Consider the following 21,365-nt stretch of genomic DNA (forward strand, 5'->3'; position numbering starts at 1 on the left):
AAGTTGCATATCGCGGAGACTATTTGATGCCAGTGCAGTACTGGGGTCTCGGGCACGGCTGGGTGTGTCTGGGGGGCTCGGGCACGGCTGGGTGTGTCTGGGGGGCTCGGGCACTGAGTTTGCTGGGGGTGTGTCTGGGGGCTCGGGCACGGCTGGGTGTGTCTGGGGGGCTCGGGCACGGCTGGGTGTGTCTGGGGGGCTCGGGCACGGCTGGGTGTGTCTGGGGGGCTCGGGCACGGCTGGGTGTGTCTGGGGGCTCGGGCACGGCTGGGTGTCCTACAGTGACGGTGTGTTGTTATCACGCACCATGTTTCAGGTGCTGCAGGGACTATGCTGAATCGCGTGATGAACAGTCCTATTAGAGACTGGAAAAAAGTCTGAATTTGCTGGAAACCTCATTGTACTTTAGGCAAATGTCTCAACATGTCAGCTCAGCTGAAGTGGATAGAAGCAGCCAATTATTTTTAAAGGTTGTAATCTGTTAACAGTACTGTTAGTGGAGTGTAGTCCAGTCAGAGTACTGGGATATACTGTGGAGTTAAACCAGTGAAACAAGGTATTTGATGCTATATGGCAGGAGAGGTGGTAGTAGAGGTAAACAAGGTATTTGATGCTATATGGCAGGAGAGGTGGTAGTGGAGGTAAACAAGGTATTTGATGCTATATGGCAGGAGAGGTGGTAGTGGAGGTAAACAAGGTATTTGATGCTATATGGCAGGAGAGGTGGTAGTAGAGGTAAACAAGGTATTTGATGCTATATGGCAGGAGAGGTGGTAGTAGAGGTAAACAAGGTATTTGATGCTACATGGCAGGAGAGGTGGTAGTAGAGGTAAACGAGGTATTTGATGCTATATGGCAGGAGAGGTGGTAGTAGAGGTAAACAAGGTATTTGATGCTACATGGCAGGAGAGGTGGTAGTAGAGGTAAACGAGGTATTTGATGCTATATGGCAGGAGAGGTGGTAGGAGAGGTAAACAAGGTATTTGATGCTATATGGCAGGAGAGGTGGTAGTAGAGGTAAACAAGGTATTTGATGCTATATGGCAGGAGAGGTGGTAGTAGAGGTAAACAAGGTATTTGATGCTACATGGCAGGAGAGGTGGTAGTGGAAATGATTGTGGGCAGTAATCGGCTCATCTCATGAATCAACCCAAATACGTGATGACAGAAAGGTGTCGCCACATGGTGCTCCCAGTCAAAGAGGGAAGGTTGATATGAGGTGGTAGAGGGAGTTGTGTTGTGAAAGACCGACAGACGTGTCGAAACAGGAGCGACTGAGGAGGAGGAGGAGGCGTAGTCAAGATAATGACTGTCACACCCAACCCTGTTGCTGACAGTGCAGAGAACACCTTAACCATTTAAATCTTTAAGGTTACCATGGGGCTAGGAGACTCTCGCTCTCTCTGTCACGTCCGCAGGGCAAGATGGAGCCTACCCTCAGTGGCGCTTTACATCAGTTGAAGGGTTTTATTGACATGGGAAACATATATGTTATCATTGCTCTTTATTGACATGGGAAACATATGTTATCATTGCCAAAGCAAGTGACATGGATAAACAAAAGTGAAATAAACAATAAGAATGAACAGTACACATTACACATACAGAAGTTCCAAAAGAATAAAGACATTACAAATGTCATATTATATATATATATATACAGTGTTGTAACGATGTGCAAATAGTTCAAGTACAAAAGGGAAAATAAATAAGCATAAATATGGGTTGTATTTACAATGGTGTTTGTTCTTCACTGGTTGCCCTTTTCTTGTGGCAACAGGTCACAAATCTTGCTGCTGTGATGGCACACTGTGGAATTTCACCTAGTAGATATGGGAGTTTATCAAAATTGGATTTGTTTTTTAATTCTTTGGATCTGTGTAATCTGAGGGAAATATGTCTCTATGGTCATATTTGTTTTTATTTTAATCATTTAAAAAATAACCTTTTTATTTAACTAGGCAAGTCAGTTAAGAACAAATTCTTATTTACAGTGACGGCCTACACCGGCCAAACCCGGACGACGCTGGGCCAATTGTGCGCCACCCTATGGGACTCCCAATCACGGCCGGTTGTGATACAGCCTGGATTCGAACCAGAGTGTCTGTAGTGACGCCACTAGCACTGAGATGCAGTGCCTTAGACCGCTGATAAATTACAACCGTCAGGAGGTTAGGAAGTTCAGCTCAGTTTCCACCTCATTTTGTGGGCAGTGAGCACATGGCCAATCTTCTCTTGAGAGCCAGGTCTGCCTACGGCGGCCTTTCTCAATAGCAAGGCTCTGCTCACTGAGTCTGTACATAGTCAAAGCTTTCCTTAAGTTTGGGTCAGTCACAGTGGTCAGGTATTCTGCCGCTGTGTACTCTCTGTTTAGGGCCAAATAGCATTCTAGTTTGATCTGTTTTTTTGTTAATTACTTGACACATTGGAAAGAATTAACAATCTTTTTGTTTTCTCATGATTTGGTTGGGTCTAATTGTGCTGCTGTCCTGGGGCTCTGTGGGGTGTGTTTGGTTCATCTCTCTGTAGGTGATGGCTTTGTTATGGAAGGTTTGGGAATCGCTTACTTTTTTGTGGTTGTAGAATTTAACGTCTCTTTTCTATATTTTGATAATTAGTGGGTATCGGCCTAATTCTGCTCTACATGCATTATTTGGTGTTCTACACGGAGGATATTTTTGCAGAATTATGCATTTCTCAGTTTGGTGTTCTTCCATTTTGTGAAGTCTTGGTTGGTGAGCGGACCCCAGACCTCACAATCATAAAGGGCAATGGGTTCTATAACTGATTCAAATGTTTTTTGGAAGATCCTAATTGGTATGTCAACTTTTATGTTCCCTTTGATGGCATAGAAGGCCCTTCTTGACTTGTCTCTCAGCTCGTTCACAGCTTCGTGAAAGTTACCTGTGGCGCTGATGTTTAGGCCGAGGTACGTATAATTTTTGTGTGCTCTAGAGCAACGGTGTCTAGATTAGAATTTGTGTTCCTGGCAATTGGACACATTCTGGAACACCATTATTTTGGTCTTACTGAGATTTATTATCAGGGCCCAGGTCTGGCAGAATCTGTGCAGAATATATAGGTGCTGCTGTAGGCCCTCCTTGGTTGGGGACAGAAGCACCAGATCAGCAGCAAACAGTAGACATTTGACTTCAGATTCTTGTAGGGTGATGCCGAGGGCGGCAGGCTGTTATAGTGCCCGTGCCAATTCGTTGATATATATGTAAAAAGCCAATTTGATATTTGCTCAGTACATTGTTTTCATTGAGGAAATGTACGAGTCTGCTGTTAATGATAATGCAGAGGATTTTCCCAAGGTTACTGTTGACGCATATTCCACGGTAGTTATTGGGGTCAAATTTGTCTCCACTTTTGTGGATTGGGGTGATCAGTCCTTGGTTCCAAATATTGGAGAAGATGCCAGAGCTGAGGATGATGTTAAAGAGTTTAAGGATAGCCATTTGGAATTTGTTGTCTGTATATTTTATAATTTCATTAATCAACACCACAGGCCTTTTTGGGTTGGAGGGTTTGTATTTTGTCCTGTAGTTCATTCAAGGTAATTGGAGAATCCAGTGGGTTCAAGTATTCTTTAATAGTTGATTCTAAGATCTGTATTTGATCATTGATCACAGCGATTGATAATGTTTTTGCTGTTTGTACCATAATGATTGGAGAAGTGACCTGTCCATCTCTCTCTTTGTCTCTCTGTCTGTCGGTCTCTGTCTCCATCTCTGTCTGTCGGTCTCTGTCTCCATCTCTGTCTGTCGGTCTCCATCTCTGTCTGTCGGTCTGTCTCCATCTCTGTCTGTGTGCCAAATACAACAGGTGTAGACCTTACAGTGAAATGCTTACTTACAGGCTCTAACCAACTGTGCAATTTAATTTAATTAAATTTAATTAAAAATATCTTTCTCTCCCTATCTTGCTGTCCCTCTCTCTCTCTGACTCCTGTCTGTTTCTCTCTCCCTCATCCTCCTCTGTGTCTCTCTCCCTCAGTCTCCCCTGTCTGCCTATCTCTCGGTTGGTCGGTCTGTCTGCCTGGGTTTCTCTCGGTTTGTCTGCCTGTCTGTCTGTCTGCCTGTCTGTCTTGGTCTGTCTGTCTTGGTCTCTTGGTCGGTCTGTCTTGGTCTCTTGGTTGGTCTTTCTTGGTCGGGCCGGTCTGCCTGGGTCTCTTGGTCTGTCTGTGTTTCTCTCGGTGTCTGTGTCTCTCTCGGTCTGTCTGTTCGTCTTGGTCTCTCTCTGGGTCTCTCGGTCGGTCGGTCAGTCTGTCTGTGCGTCTGTCTGTGCCTGGGGTCTGTCTCTGTCTCGGTCTCTGCCTGCCTGCCTGCCTGCCTGCCTGCCCGCTTTATTGGCGTGACAATGTACATATTGCCAAAGTTTACTTTGGAGATTAAGTGAAACATGTACAATATTAACATAATTATAATCAAGATTGTCAATGGGACATCAAGGGTCAAAATAACTGTACAATGGACAATCACAATAAGCATAGAGGACATGTGCAGGTTGATTGGTCCGTCAGACACTGTTCCTCAACTTATGGCAGCAATGTAGTGCTCTGCCAACCCAGAGCTCTCTGAGTCCTCCCACAACAGGACGTGTACCCTCATCAGAAAGGTCTTTCTCTTGCTCTCTCCGCCTCTCTCTTTCCATTCCTTTTCAACCTCTCAAATCAACTAGTTTTAGGAAAGAACAAATGTGGTTAGTTGTTTGCTTCTGCTGATGTTTTCACTGGCAGGGGCATTTCTCTGAGGGTTTGAGGTGGAAAGATTTGCTCCTTCCCATTTCATCAGAAATTGGGAGTGGGTGTCTGGTCTCGTCTACAAGCTGTAAGAAATCTAAATGGAAATACTACTTCATAATGAATGTTTATACAGTAACCACCGTCTCATGTCTCCGTCTACAATGTTAAACAACGGCCAGGCAGGAAGTGACGTGAAATGGACAGGGAGGAGTGACTGTAACAGATACATGTGAACCCCCCCCCCCCCCCACACACACACACACTGTACCACCAGACCAGACAGCATTCAAATGTACTGCGCAATGGATCTGGTCTAAAGTAGTGCACTACTATATAGGGAGAAATGAGCCTTTTTTGAGCCGCAAACAATGTCTTGCATCTCTAGTGGGTGGATAGTGTGGATATCTCTAGTGGGTGGATAGTGTGGATATCTCTAGTGGGTGGATAGTGTGGATATCTCTAGTGGGTGGATAGTGTGGATATCTCTAGTGGGTGGATAGTGTGGATATCTCTAGTGGGTGGATAGTGTGGATATCTCTAGTGGGTGGATAGTGTGGATATCTCTAGTGGGTGGATAGAGTGGATATCTCTAGTGGGTGGATAGTGTGGATATCTCTAGTGGGTGGATAGTGTGGATATCTCTAGTGGGTGGATAGAGTGGATATCTCTAGTGGGTGGATAGAGTGGATATCTCTAGTGGGTGGATAGAGTGGATATCTCTAGTGGGTGGATAGTGTGGATATCTCTAGTGGGTGGATAGTGTGAAATGCTGAATACAACAGGTGTAGTAGACCTTACAGTGAAATGCTGAATACAACAGGTGTAGTAGACCTTACAGTGAAATGCTGAATACAACAGGTGTAGTAGACCTTACAGTGAAATGCCGAATACAACAGGTGTAGTAGACCTCACAGTGAAATGCCGAATACAACAGGTGTAGTAGACCTTACAGTGAAATGATGAATACAACAGGTGTAGTAGACCTCACAGTGAAATGCCGAATACAACAGGTGTAGTAGACCTCACAGTGAAATACAACACTTATGAGCCCCTAACTGACATTGCAGTTTCAAAAAATTGAATAAGAGATAAAATAATAAATCATTAAGATAAAAAGTAATAAGTAATTAAAGAGCAGCAGTAAATAACAACAGGGGGTACCGGTACAGAGTCAATACGGAGGCTATATACAGGGTGTTACGGTACAGAGTCAATGTGGAGGCTATATACAGGGTGTTACGGTACAGAGTCAATGTGGAGGCTATATACAGGGTGTTACGGTACAGAGTCAATGTGGAGGCTATATACAGGGGGTACTGGTACAGAGTCAATGTGGAGGCTATATACAGGGTGTTACGGTACAGAGTCAATGTGGAGGCTATATACAGGGTGTTACGGTACAGAGTCAATGTGGAGGCTATATACAGGGTGTTACGGTACAGAGTCAATGTGGAGGCTATATACAGGGTGTTACGGTACAGAGTCAATGTGGAGGCTATATACAGGGTGTTACAGGGGGGTACTGGTACAGAGTCAATGTGGAGGCTATATACAGGGTGTTACGGTACAGAGTCAATGTGGAGGCTATATACAGGGTGTTACGGTACAGAGTCAATGTGGAGGCTATATACAGGGTATTACGGTACAGAGTCAATGTGGAGGCTATATACAGGGTGTTACGGTACAGAGTCAATGTGGAGGCTATATACAGGGTGTTACGGTACAGAGTCAATGTGGAGGCTATATACAGGGTGTTACGGTACAGAGTCAATGTGGAGGCTATATACAGGGGGTACCGGTACAGAGTCCATGTGGAGGCTATATACAGGGTGATACGGTACAGAGTCCATGTGGAGACTATATACAGGGGGTACCAGTACAGAGTCAATGTGCGGGGGTAATATATACATGTAAGTAGAGTTATAAGTGACTATGCATACATGCATAGATGATAACAACAGAGTGTAGCAGCAATGTAGGGTGGGGGGGCAATGCAAATTGGGTAGCCATTTGACTAGATGTTCAGGAGTCTTATGGCTTGGGGGTAGAAGCGGTTTAGAAGCCATTTGGACCTAGACTTGGCGCTCCGGTACCGCTTGCCTTGCGGTAGCAGAGAGAACAGTCTATGACTGGGGTGGCTGGTGACTTTGACCATTTTTGGGCCTTCCTCTGACACCGCCTGGTATAGAGGTCCTGGATGACAGGAAGCTTGGCCACTGTGATGTACTGGGCCGTACACACTACCCCCTAGTGCCTTGCGGCCAGAGGCTGAGCAGTTACCGTACCAGGCGGTGATGCAACCAGTCAGGATGCCAAGGAACTTGAAGCTCTCAACCTGCTCCACTGCAGCCCCATCGATGAGAATGGGTGCGTGGCTCGGTCCTCTTTTCCCTGTTGTCCACAATCATCTCCTTTGTCTTGATCACGGTGAAGGAGAGGTTGTTGTCCTGGTACTACACGGCCAGGACTCTGACCTCCTCCCTATAGGCTGTCTCATCGTTGTCAGGCCGACCACTGTTGTCATCAGCAAACTTTTTTAAATTTTAATTTTACCTTTATTTAACTAGACAAGTCAGTTAAGAACAAATTCTTATTTTCAATGACTGCCTAGGAACAGTGGGTTAACTGCCTGTTCAGGGGCAGAACGACAGATTTGTACCTTGTCAGCTCGGGGATTCGAACTTGCAACCTTTCGGCTACTAGTCCAACGTTCTAACCACTAGGCTACCCTGCCGACTTAATGATGGTGTTGGAGTCGTGCTTGGCCATGCAGTCATGAGTGAACAGGGAGTATAGGAGGGGACTGAGCACGCACCCCTGAGGGGCTCCAGTGTTGAGGATCAGCGTGGCAGATGTGTTGTTACCTCCCCTTACCACCTGGGGGTGGCCCGTCGGGAAGTCCAGTATCCAGTTGCAGAGGGAGGTGTTTAGTCCCAGGGTCCTTAGCTTGGTGATGACCATTGAGGGCACCATGGTGTTGAACGCTGAGCTGTCGTCAATGAACAGCACTCTCACATAGGTGTTCCTTTTGTCCAGGTGGGAAAGAGCAGTGTGGAGTGCAATAGAGATTGCATCATCTGTGGATCTGTTGGTGCGGTATGCAAATTGGAGTGGATCTATGGTTTCTGGGATAATGGTGTTGATGTGAGCCATGAGTAGCATTTCAAAGCACTTCATGGCTACAGACGTGAAGTGCTACGGGTCTGTAGTCATTTAGGCAGGTTCCCTTAGTGTTCTTGGACACAGGCACTATGGTGGTCTGCTTAAAACATTTAGGTATTACAGACTCAGTCAGGGAGAGATTGAAAATGTCAGTGAAGACACTTGCCAGTTGGTCAACGCATGCTCGCAGTACAGGTCCTGGTAATCCATCTGGCCCTGTGGCCTTGTGACTGTTGACCTGATTGATCTCATACTTACAAATAACCCTCATAAATAATCAGTGGTTTATTTGCCATGGACCTCAGTGATCACTCTCTCATTGTTTGTGTCAGAAACACAAAGTTGCCTGGAACGAAACCACACCTCATCACTATGAGAAACTTTAAACCCTTTCATGAGTAAGGGTTCCTCCATGACCTCCATGACCTCTTCCATTCATGCTTACTTTTCGGAAGCGGAACTTTCCCTTGAACAGTTTTGTAATACACTGTTTGTCCGATGTTTCATGAGCTGAAAGAAATGTTCCATACACACAAAAAAGCTTATTTCTCTCAAATGTTGTGCACAAATGTGTTTACATCCCTGTTAGTGAGTATTTTTCGCTTGCCAAGGTATGCTGCACCTGTCAGGTGGATGGATGAGCATGAAGCTTTAACTTTATGAGCATTACACAGGTGCACCTGGTGTTGGGGACAGTAAAAGGACACTCTAAAATGTGCAGTTTTGTCACACAGCACAGCACAGCCACAGATGTCCCAAGTTTTGGAGGAGCGTGAAATTGCATGCTGACTGCAGGAATGTCCACCAGAGATGTTCTCTACCAAAGTTGCCTCAAGTCATTTTAGAGAATTTGGTACTACATCCAACCGGCCCCATAACCGCAGACCGAGTAATCCCAGCCAGCTCAGGACCTCCACATCCGGGCTTCTTCACCTGTGGGATTGTCTGAGACCAGCTGATGAAACTGTGGGTTTGCACAACTGAAGAATTTCTGCACAAACATTTTTCAGGGAAGTTCATCTGCGTCCTCACCAGCGTCTTCAGCTGACTGCAGTTCGGCGTCACAACCGACTTCAGTGGGCAAATGCTCACCTTCGACGGCCGCTGTCACGCTGGAGAAGTGTGCTCTTCACTCTTCAAAGATGAATCTGTTTCAGCTGTACTGGGCAGACTGCGTGTACGGTGTCATGTGGGCGAGGGGTTGATGTCAACGTTGTGAACAGACCCATGGTGGCGTGGGGGGTTATGGTATGGGCAGGCAAAAGCTACAGACAATGAACACAATTACATTTTTATCAATGACAATTTGAATGCACAGAGATACTGTAATGAGATCCTGAGGTCTATTATCATTCATCTGTTCCATCACCTCACGTTTCAGCAGGATAATGCACAGCCCCATGTAGCAAGGATCTGGACACAATTCCTGGAAGCTGAACATGTCCCAGTTCTTCCATTGAGCGTACGGTGCATTCGGAAAGTGTTCAGACCCCTTGACCTTTTCCACATTGTTTTACGTTACAGCCTCATTCTAAAAGGGATTAAATGCTTTTTCCCCCTCATCAGTCTACCCACAATAACCCACAATGACATCACAATACCCCATAATGACATCACAATACCCCATAATGACATCACAATACCCCATAATGACATCACAATACCCCACAATGACATCACAATACCCCCAATGACATCACAATACCCCACAATGACATCACAATACCCCATAATGACAAAGCGACAACAAGTTTTTAGACATTCTTAAATGGAAGAAGTTTGGAACCACCAAGACTCTTCCTAGAGTTTGCTGCTTGGCCAAACTGCGCAATCAGGGGAGAAGGGCTCAGTAATGCTATTATGTTGGTGTGGCTCCCGTGGGCTCAGTAATGCTACTCTGCTGGTGTGGCTCCCGTGGGCTCAGTAATGCTACTCTGCTTGTGTGGCTCCCCTGGGCTTCAGGGAAGTTAATGGGCGTGTCCCAAATGGCTCCTTTTCCCTACTTTGGACCAGGGCCTGGATAGGGCCCATCTGTTCAAAAGTAGTGCACTATATAGGTGATAGGCTGCCATTTTGGGAAAACTAATTTGATTTCTACAGTAACAGTCACATTTAGCTGAGTCTGCAGAGGGTTGAAGTGGATTGATAGTCAGCGTTACTTTGAATCCAGGTGAATTATCGTTCTGAACTCTCTGCTCTGAATAAAGGCCTCTCTCTCTCTCCTTCAAGGTGGTTCTACCCATCAGGGGTTTCCTGACAGACTGAGGGCAGTGAGCTTGGCTGCCCAGCTAAACTACACCAAAGGTAAGAATTGCCTTAGGACATTATAATGTACATATCTTATGCTGTACACACACACACACACACACACACACACACACACACACACACACACACACACACACACACACACACACACGTTGCACAGTACACCAAATCGTTGGTACTTTCTTTATAGTAATTTATTAAATGTGTGTCTAATTTATTTACTATTATTGTGACCAACAGATGCATGTCTGTGTTCCCAGTCATGTGAAATCTATAGATTAAGGCCGAATGAATGTATTTACATTGACTGATAAAATCTTGGAACTCGGTAAAATCTTGGAAATTGTTGCATTTCTATATTTTTATTCAGTTTATATGAACGTCAAGATTGTCCAAAGCTGTCATCAAGGCAAAGGGTGGTTACTTAGAAGAAACTAAAATCTAAAATATTTTTGGATTTGTTTAACACTTTTTTTTGTTGTTGGTTACTACATGATTCCATATGTGTTATTTCATAGTTTAGATGTCTTCACTATTATTCTACAATGTAAATGTAAAACTAAAGAAAAACCCTGGAATGAGTCGGTGTTCTACAACTGGTGATGGATACTGTATTTATACAGGGTAGCTGTGCAGAATGAGTTGGGGAGGTGGAGGCCGGTTGGTTGCTGGCTCTATGGTTTGGTCAGCGGTGCTTTCATGTTTCCCACCAGATATGTCTGTTGTTGGTGGGTATTATATATGCTGATTTATGAACATTTAAGTAGTTATACTTTATAGAGCAGAGCAGTGGGTCTGTACTGTGGGCAGTGGTAATCCGATGCGAAGGCTGTCTCCAAGGCGCATGTAGCTAGGCAACCCCCTGCATTTGCCTTGGCAGGCCTGCTCCATCCACGGCTAAAGCCAGTGTGTGAGCGAAACACGCTATCAAACGTTTGTTTTATGAAACTAAATAAATATTGCACTCTGACCCACAAAACGTATTTGCTCAGTTCATGATAGTGTTTGACAAATCAAAGTGAACTTCAAAATGTGATTGTAGTTGGAATTTGCAGCTGTTGCTGGTGAGTAATGAGTCTGCTTCTGCCATGACTTACTGCATCGCTATTGAAAGCAGTTGATTGGTTGCTAAAATCCCTCTACCTCTTGATTGGTTAGAAACTATTCTTGTTCTGATTTCAGATTTGAATAGCAGTGGTCAAAGTGGTCAAAGTTGCTAATCTGTGTCAAAAGTTGTGTTTACAGCGAATGGAATGTTAGAGGTGATTTCACAATGGGACCTTTTTAGAAAGTTGTGGAAATCCCATGAATGTGGAGGAGGGAATCATCTACAACATATATAAGATACATGACCAACAAAGTTGTGGACAACTGCTCTTTGAACATCTCATTCCAAAATTACGAGTGTTAATTATAGAGTTGGTCCCCCCCTTTGCTGCTATAACAGCCTCCACTCTTCTGGGAAGGCTTTCCACTAGATGTTGGAACATTGCTGCTATAACAGCCTCCACTCTTCTGGGAAGGCTTTCCACTAGATGTAGGAACATTGCTGCTATAACAGCCTCCACTCTTCTGGGAAGGCTTTCCGCTAGATGTTGGAACATTGCTTCAGGGACTTGCTTCCATTCAGTCACACAAGCATTAGTGAGGTCAGACACTGAGGCAGTTTGGGACTCGGTGCAACAAAGTACAGACAATTTTGACATGCTACACACTTCAGCACTCGGCGGTCCCGTTGTGTGGCCTTCCTCTTCACGGTTGAGCCGTTGTTGCTCCTAGACATTTCCACTTAACAATAACACTGACAGATGACCGGGGCAGCTCTAGCAGGGCAGAAATGTGACGAACTGACTTGTTGGAAAGGTGGCATCCTCTGACGGTGCCATGATGAAAGTCACTGAGCTCTTCAGTAAGGCCATTCTACTGACAATGTTTGTCTATGGAGATTGCATGGCTGTGTGCTTGATTTTATACACCTGTCAGCAACCGGTGTGGCTGAAATAGAATCCACTCATTTGAAGGGGTCTCCTATGTCGTGTTTGTATACAAGCACACTATTCCAGACCGCCACGTCAGGCTAGGGAGAGAGCACCACCACGTCAGGCTAGGGAGAGAACAATGCCACGTCAGGCTAGAGAGAGCGCCACCGCCACGTCAGGCTGGAGAGAGCGCCACCGCCACGTCAGGCTAGAGAGAGCGCCACCGCCACGTCAGGCTGGAGAGAGCGCCACCGCCACGTCAGGCTAGAGAGAGCACCACCACCACGTCAGGCTAGAGAGAGCGCCACCACCACGTCAGGCTAGAGAGAGCGCCGCCGCCACGTCAGGCTAGAGAGAGCGCCACCACGTCAGGCTGGAGAGAGCGCCGCCACCACGTCAGGCTAGAGAGAGCACCACCGCCACGTCAGGCTAGAGAGAGCGCCGCCACCACGTCAGGCTAGAGAGAGCACCACCGCCACGTCAGGCTAGAGAGAGCGCCACCGCCACGTCAGGCTAGAGAGAGCGCCACCACGTCAGGCTGGAGAGAGCGCCGCCACCACGTCAGGCTAGAGAGAGCACCACCGCCACGTCAGGCTAGAGAGAGCGCCACCGCCACGTCAGGCTGGAGAGAGCGCCACCGCCACGTCAGGCTAGAGAGAGCGCCACCACCACGTCAGGCTAGAGAGAGCGCCACCACCACGTCAGGCTAGAGAGAGCGCCGCCGCCACGTCAGGCTAGAGAGAGCGCCACCACCACGTCAGGCTAGAGAGAGCGCCGCCGCCACGTCAGGCTAGAGAGAGCGCCACCACGTCAGGCTGGAGAGAGCGCCACCGCCACGTCAGGCTAGAGAGAGCGCCGCCGCCACGTCAGGCTAGAGAGAGCGCCACCACGTCAGGCTGGAGAGAGCGCCACCGCCACGTCAGGCTAGAGAGAGCGCCACCACCACGTCAGGCTGGAGAGAGCGCCGCCGCCACGTCAGGCTAGAGAGAGCGCCGCCGCCACGTCAGGCTGGAGAGAGCGCCGCCGCCACGTCAGGCTAGAGAGAGCGCCACCACGTCAGGCTGGAGAGAGCGCCGCCACCACGTCAGGCTAGAGAGAGCGCCGCCGCCACGTCAGGCTAGAGAGAGCGCCACCACCACGTCAGGCTGGAGAGAGCGCCGCCGCCACGTCAGGCTGGAGAGAGCGCCGCCGCCACGTCAGGCTAGAGAGAGCGCCACCACGTCAGGCTGGAGAGAGCGCCACCACGTCAGGCTAGAGAGAGCGCCACCACGTCAGGCTAGAGAGAGCGCCACCACCACGTCAGGCTGGAGAGAGCGCCGCCGCCACGTCAGGCTAGAAGAGCGCCGCCGCCACGTCAGGCTGGAGAGAGCGCCGCCGCCACGTCAGGCTAGAGAGAGCGCCACCACGTCAGGCTGGAGAGAGCGCCGCCGCCACGTCAGGCTAGAGAGAGCGCCACCACGTCAGGCTGGAGAGAGCGCCGCCGCCACGTCAGGCTAGAGAGAGCGCCGCCGCCACGTCAGGCTAGAGAGAGCGCCACCACGTCAGGCTGGAGAGAGCGCCGCCGCCACGTCAGGCTAGAGAGAGCGCCACCACGTCAGGCTGGAGAGAGCGCCGCCGCCACGTCAGGCTAGAGAGAGCGCCACCACGTCAGGCTGGAGAGAGCGCCGCCGCCACGTCAGGCTAGGGAGAGCGCCACCACGTCAGGCTAGAGAGAATTCCACCACCACGTCAGGCTAGGGAGAGCACCACCACGTCAGGCTAGGGAGAGCACCGCCGCCACGTCATTTTCCCCCTAATGTATTTAAAATAGTAAAAAGATACTGTATTCAGACCCTTTGCTATGAGACTCTACATTGGGCTCAGGTGCATCCTGTTTCCATTGATCGTCCTTGAGATGTTTCTTCAACTTGATTGGAGTCCACCTGTGGTAAATTCAATTGATTGGACATGATTTGGAAAGACATACACCTGTCTTTATAAGGTCCTACTGTTGACAGTGCATGTCAGAGCAAAAACCAAGTCATGAGGTCGAAGGAATTGTCCGTAAACCTCCGAGACGGGATTGTGTCGAGGCACAGATCTGGGGAATGGTACCAAAAAGGGCCTTGGTCATGGTCACTCTGACAGAGCTCCAGAGTTCCTCTGTGGAGATGGGAGAACCTTCCAGAAGGACAACCATCTCTGCTTCACCAATCAGGCCTTTATGGTAGAGTGGCCAGACAGAAGCCACTCCTCAGTCCTCGGTTTGGCAAAAAGCACCTAAAGGACTCTGACCATGAGAAACAAGATTCTCTGGTCTGATGAAACCAAGATTGAACTCCTTGGCCTGAATGCCAAACGTCACGTCTGGAGGCTACCTCAGGCAGAGGTTGAGAGGATTGATTTATGGCCTGGTGTCTTTGAGACAGTTCAGGAGACAGAAAACCCTCTAGTCTAGTGTTTCCTGCTGCAGTGCGGAGGAGCCTCTACTGGTCGGTCTCTAAAAGCACCTTATTCCCTATATAGTGCACTCCCTATGGGCCCTGGCCAAAAGTAGTGCATTACATAGGGAATAGGGTGCCATAGGGCCCTGGCCAAAAAAAGTAGTGCATTACTTGGGGAATAGGGTGCCATAGGGTCCTGGTCTAAAGTAGTGCACTATATAGGGAATAGGGTGCCATAGGGCCCTGGCCAAAAGTAGTGCATTACATAGGGAATAGGGTGCCATAGGGCCCTGGCCAAAAGTAGTGCACTACATAGGGAATAGGGTGCCACTTGGGATGCACCCACTGACTCCAGTGCATGATAGAGCTAGTGAATACTGTGCACTGCTCACTACATTCCCTGCTTTATTACTCAGTATCCAGTCCGCCGGCTCCTCTGCTAGGACGTCTGGAGAGTCATATCTCTGTCTCCGTTAACGGAACCACGTCTGACTCATTGGTTGAAGTGTATTACGGCCTGTCAATATGAAACTCCTTTCCTTTCTCTGAGCCTTACGTCTACCAGCTAGACTGCCTCTGTTACGTCTACCAGCTAGACTGCCTCTGTTACGTCTACCAGCTAGACTGCCTCTGTTACGTCTACCAGCTAGACTGCCTCTTTTACGTCTCACAGCTAGACTGCCTCTGTTTCTGTTACGTCTCACAGCTAGACTGCCTCTGTTTCTGTTACGTCTCACAGCTAGACTGCCTCGGTTTCTGTTACGTCTCACAGCTAGACTGCCTCGGTTTCAGTTACGTCTCACAGCTAGACTGCCTCGGTTTCAGTTACGTCTCACAGCTAGACTGCCTCGGTTTCAGTGCTGTTTGCGTCTCACAGCGAGACTGCCTCTGTTTCAGTTACGCCTCGGTGTCGGTATTGCCTCGGTGTCGGTATTGCCTCGGTGTCGGTATTGCCTCGGTGTCGGTATTGTGTCGGTATTGCCTCGGTGTCGGTATTGCCTCGGTGTCGGTATTGTTTGTGCCTCAGATGTATATGATGTCCAGAGCCTTCAGAAAGTATTCAGACATGTATTCAGACATGGTTTGGCACTGGTTGACACACAATAATATAAGAATTATGTCAAACTGGAAATGTGTTTTTCGACACATTCATTAAAAATGGAAAGCTGACATGTCTTGACTCAAAGTTTTCAACCCCTTTGGCTATGGGCTAAATAGGTTCAGGAGGAAAAATGTGCTGAAGTTGCATGGACTCTCTGTGCAATAATGGTGTTTAACATGATGTTTGAATGACTACCTCATCTCTTCACCCCACACATACAATTACAATTATTAGGCCAATGGTGACTTTAAAACAGTTACAGAATTTAATGGCTGTGATAGGAGAAAACTGAGGATGGATCAACAACATTGTAGTTACTCCACGATACTAACCTAAATGACAGAGAAAAGGAAGCCAGTACAGAGAAATCTTTTCTAAAACCTGCATCCTGTTTGTAGTAAGGCACTAAAGTAAAACTGGAAAAAAAGAATTGAACTTTGTCCTGATACAAAGTGTTACGTTTGGGGAAAATCCAACACATCACTGAGGACCGCTCTTCATATTTTCAATCATGGTGGTGGCTGCATCATGTTATGAGTATGCTTGTCATCGGCAAGGGCTAGGGATTAAAAGAAATGGAATAGAGCTAAGCACAGGCAACATCCTCGAGTAAAACCTGGTTGTCTGCTTCTCAACAGACACCGGGAGATGAATTCACCTTTTTAGCAGGACAATAACACTGGAGTTGCTTACCAAGACTACATTGAATGTTCCTGACTGGCCTAGTTACAGTTTTGACTTAAATCGGCTTGAAAATCTATGACAAGACTTGAAAATGTCTGTCTAGCAATGATCAGAAACTAACCTGATAGAGCTTGAATATTTTTTAAATGAATAATGTGCAAATATTGTACAATCCAGATGTGATGAATTTGAAGATACTGAGAGAGACTCTCAGCTGTAATCCCTGCTAAAGGTCATGCTAAAGGTCATGCTAAAATGCATTGACTTAGTAGTGTGAATACTTATGTAAATTAGACATTTCTGTATTTCAGTTTCAAATACATTTTCAATTAAAAAAACAAACATGTTTTCACTTTGTTTTTATGGGGTATTGTGTGTAGATGGGTGAGGGGGGACAAAACAGTTTCGGGAGAGGAGAAACCACACAGGTAGATCAGGAGAGGAGAAACCACACAGGTAGACCAGGAGAGGAGAAACCACACAGGTAGACCAGGAGAGGAGAAACCACACAGGTAGACCAGGAGAGGAGAAACCACACAGGTAGACCAGGAGAGGAGAAACCACACAGGTAGACCAGGAGAGGAGAAACCACACAGGTAGACCAGGAGAGGAGAAACCACACAGGTGGACCAGGAGAGGAGAAACCACACAGGTGGACCAGGAGAGGAGAAACCACACAGGTAGATCAGGAGAGGAGAAACCACACAGGTAGATCAGGAGAGGAGAAACCACACAGGTAGACCGGGAGAGGAGAAACCACACAGGTAGACTGGGAGAGGAGAAACCACACAGGTAGACCGGGAGAGGAGAAACCACACAGGTGGATCGGGAGAGGAGAAACCACACAGGTGGATCGGGAGAGGAGAAACCACACAGGTAGATCGGGAGAGGAGAAACCACACAGGTGGACCAGGAGAGGAGAAACCACACAGGTAGATCAGGAGAGGAGAAACCACACAGGTAGACCAGGAGAGGAGAAACCACACAGGTAGACCAGGAGAGGAGAAACCACACAGGTAGACCAGGAGAGGAGAAACCACACAGGTGGACCAGGAGAGGAGAAACCACACAGGTAGATCAGGAGAGGAGAAACCACACAGGTAGATCGGGAGAGGAGAAACCACACAGGTAGATCGGGAGAGGAGAAACCACACAGGTAGACCGGGAGAGGAGAAACCACACAGGTGGACCGGGAGAGGAGAAACCACACAGGTAGACCGGGAGAGGAGAAACCACACAGGTGGACCGGGAGAGGAGAAACCACACAGGTGGATCGGGAGAGGAGAAACCACACAGGTAGATCGGGAGAGGAGAAACCACACAGGTAGATCAGGAGAGGAGAAACCACACAGGTAGACCAGGAGAGGAGAAACCACACAGGTAGACCAGGAGAGGAGAAACCACACAGGTAGACCAGGAGAGGAGAAACCACACAGGTGGACCAGGAGAGGAGAAACCACACAGGTAGATCAGGAGAGGAGAAACCACACAGGTAGATCGGGAGAGGAGAAACCACACAGGTAGACCGGGAGAGGAGAAACCACACAGGTGGACCGGGAGAGGAGAAACCACACAGGTGGATCGGGAGAGGAGAAACCACACAGGTAGACCAGGAGAGGAGAAACCACACAGGTTACAAGTAGATGCCCCATGTTCTCCTGTCCTTCAGCTGGTTTACGACAGGATGAGAACAGGATGTTTAGGCCCTGTGTTCTCCTGTCCTTTTCCCACTGCTGAAGAAGAAGCCTACACTACATTTAATGAACACCACCAGACCTGAGAGCTTCTAAGTATTAACCCCACCCTGTTCCTAATGCCTCTGATGCTCTCCTATGGCGACAGTTAACCCCAGGGCCGTGACCCCTGACCTCGGGCTCAGCAGCCAGGATCATGGAGGGTCACTGAGGGAAAGTATCATGTCCGCCCATTCTGTCATCCCCGTTTGCGTTTCAATGTGTCGTACTCCTTCTCGGGTCATCAGGGTCACAGGAATGGCTACCCTCAGCTGGGTGATGCTCCTCGTTCCTCACAGGGAGGGGGAGATGCTCCTCGTTCCTCACAGGGAGGGGGAGATGCTCCTCGTTCCTCACAGGGAGGGGGAGATGCTCCTCGTTCCTCACAGGGAGGGGGAGATGCTCCTCGTTCCTCACAGGGAGGGGGAGATGCTCCTCGTTCCTCACAGGGAGGGGGAGATGCTCCTCGTTCCTCACAGGGAGGGGGAGATGCTCCTCGTTCCTCACAGGGAGGGGGAGATGCTCCTCGTTCTGCAGCTATGGCGGGGACTAAAGGTGGAAACTGGAGACATCAGTCACAGTGAAATACTGAAACAGCCACAGAATCTAAACATCAGCACAAAGATGTCCCATTGACAGTGACAGTCATAGCGAGGGAAGGGAATAACAGATTGAGGAGAGGGAAGGTTGGATGCTTTGGGGGAAGGTTGGGGCAGGACTAGAGGGAAGGTTGGGGCAGGACTAGAGGGAAGGTTGGGGCAGGACTAGAGGGAAGGTTGGGGCAGGACTAGAGGGAAGGTTGGGGCAGGACTAGAGGGAAGGTTGGGGCAGGACTAGAGGGTAGGTTGGGGTAGGAGTGGAGGGTGGGGTAGGAGTAGAGGGTAGGTTGGGGTAGGAGTAGAGGGTGGGGTAGGAGTAGGGGGTAGGTTGGGGTAGGAGTAGGGGGTAGGTTGGGGTAGGAGTAGAGGGTAGGTTGGGGTAGGAGTAGAGGGTAGGTTGGGGTAGGAGTAGAGGGTAGGTTGGGGTAGGAGTAGAGGGTAGGTTGGGGTAGGAGTAGAGGGAAGGTTATAAAAAGTGAGTTTGTGGAATGTCTTTTGTTGTTAATGTGTTTGAACCAATCAGATGTGTTGTGACAAGGTAGGGGTGGAATACAGAAAACAGCCCTATTTGGTAAAAGACCAAGTCCACATTACGGCAAGAACAGCTGAAATAAGCAAAGAGAAACGGCAGTCCATTACTTTGGGGTGCTGCGACACCAGTCTTCCACGAGAAATTAAATTGTTTAGTGTTTTGTTGACGGTGGTAGAAAACGCTGTCTCAGGCACTGCTCCAGAATCTCTCATAAGTGTTTTATTGGGTTGAGATCTGGTGACTGAGGCGTACATCGTTTTCATGCTCATCCAACCATTGAGTGACCACTCGTGTCCTGTGGATGGCTTGATACCTGCTTGTATCTCTCATTTACTCAGGTGTTTCTGTTATTTTGTCGGCTGCCTGTATTTTAGCTGGCGTGCCGGTAAGGTTGGTCGACTAATAAAGCACTAACTAAATGTACTGAATAAGACTCACGTTCCTCTCACGTTACCCAGATTTTGTCAGGAGGATACAGACGGCTCAAGACGAACGTTTAGATATGCAGAAATATAAACATTTATTTTTTATATATTTTTACATATAATTCAGCATAATGATTATGGCTCTAGATTGCATGAAAAAGCTTTCAGGTGTTTGAAAATGCGATATTCTCTCACTTCCAGACGGGGAGACTATCCACCATCCTCCTGTACTTGTGGCCACTCAAAGGTTTGGGATGCCCAGTGTCTAAAAGGTTGAAAACATGGATGGATGATTATATAGCTGGAGCAAGAGATTTGATAGGTTCTGGAGACACAAAGACATCGATTGAAGTCAATGGTCAGGGGTTCGTCAGTTCGGTGGACTTGGAATGACCCATATGCTGTGATGGTCAGGGGTTCGTCAGTTAGGTGGACTTGGGATGACCCATATGCTGTGATGACCAGGGGTTCGTCAGTTTGGTGGACTTGGAATGACCCATATGCTGTGATGACCAGGGGTTCGTCAGTTAGGTGGACTTGGGATGACCCATATGCTGTGATGACCAGGGGTTCGTCAGTTTGGTGGACTTGGAATGACCCATATGCTATGATGACCAGGGGTTCGTCAGTTAGGTGGACTTGGGATGACCCATATGCTGTGATGGTCAGGGGTTCGTCAGTCAGGTGGACTTGGAATGACCCATATGCTGTGATGGTCAGGGGTTCGTCAGTTTGGTGGACTTGCTCCAGGGATGTTACCATGGAGATGCTGGGTTCCCATTGGAGATGAATGAGAGGGACTGACACGCTCGTCAACCGGTAGCGAACTTTACCCTGTGTGTGTGTTTCAGATGGAGCAGCTGTCAGATGAAGACCTGGACCACACAGATGGAGGAGAGGAGGACAGTGATAAAGAAGATCAGGATCTAGACAAGATGTTTGGAGCCTGGCTGGGAGAGCTGGATAAACTCACACAGGTAACTAACTCACACAGGTAACTAACCCACACAGGTAACTAACCCACACAGGTAACTAACCCTCACAGGTAACTAACCCTCACAGGTAACTAACCCTAACAGGTAACTAACCCTGGCTGGGAGAGCTGGATAAACTCACACAGGTAAAGGTTGACAGGTAACTAACCCACACAGGTAACTAACCCTCACAGGTAACTAACCCTCACAGGTAACTAACCCTAACAGGTAACTAACCCTAACAGGTAACTAACCCTAACTCACACAGGTAACTAACCCACACAGGTAACTAACCCACACAGGTAACTAACCCACACAGGTAACTAACCCTCACAGGTAACTAACCCTCACAGGTAACTAACCCTAACAGGTAACTAACCCTGGCTGGGAGAGCTGGATAAACTCACACAGGTAACTAACTCACACAGGTAACTAACCCACACAGGTAACTAACCCTCACAGGTAACTAACCCTCACAGGTAACTAACCCTCACAGGTAACTAACCCTCACAGGTAACTAACCCTAACAGGTAACTAACCCTAACTCACACAGGTAACTAACCCTAACTCACACTGGTAACTAACCCTAACTCACACTGGTAACTAACCCTAACTCACACGGGTAACTAACCCTAACTCACACGGGTAACTAACCCTAACTCACACGGGTAACTAACCCTAACTCACACGGGTAACTAACCCTAACTCACACGGGTAACTAACCCTAACTCACACGG

General features: G+C 48.0%; 1 pseudogene; it reads left to right on the forward strand.

Moving 5' to 3' along the window:
• Positions 1–21,365, forward strand: part of LOC135518892 (ras-associated and pleckstrin homology domains-containing protein 1-like) — a 132,889-nt pseudogene that overhangs the window by 24,602 nt on the left and 86,922 nt on the right.

Source organism: Oncorhynchus masou, chromosome 29 (assembly GCF_036934945.1).
Source record: "Oncorhynchus masou masou isolate Uvic2021 chromosome 29, UVic_Omas_1.1, whole genome shotgun sequence".
Taxonomy (NCBI): domain Eukaryota; kingdom Metazoa; phylum Chordata; class Actinopteri; order Salmoniformes; family Salmonidae; genus Oncorhynchus; species Oncorhynchus masou.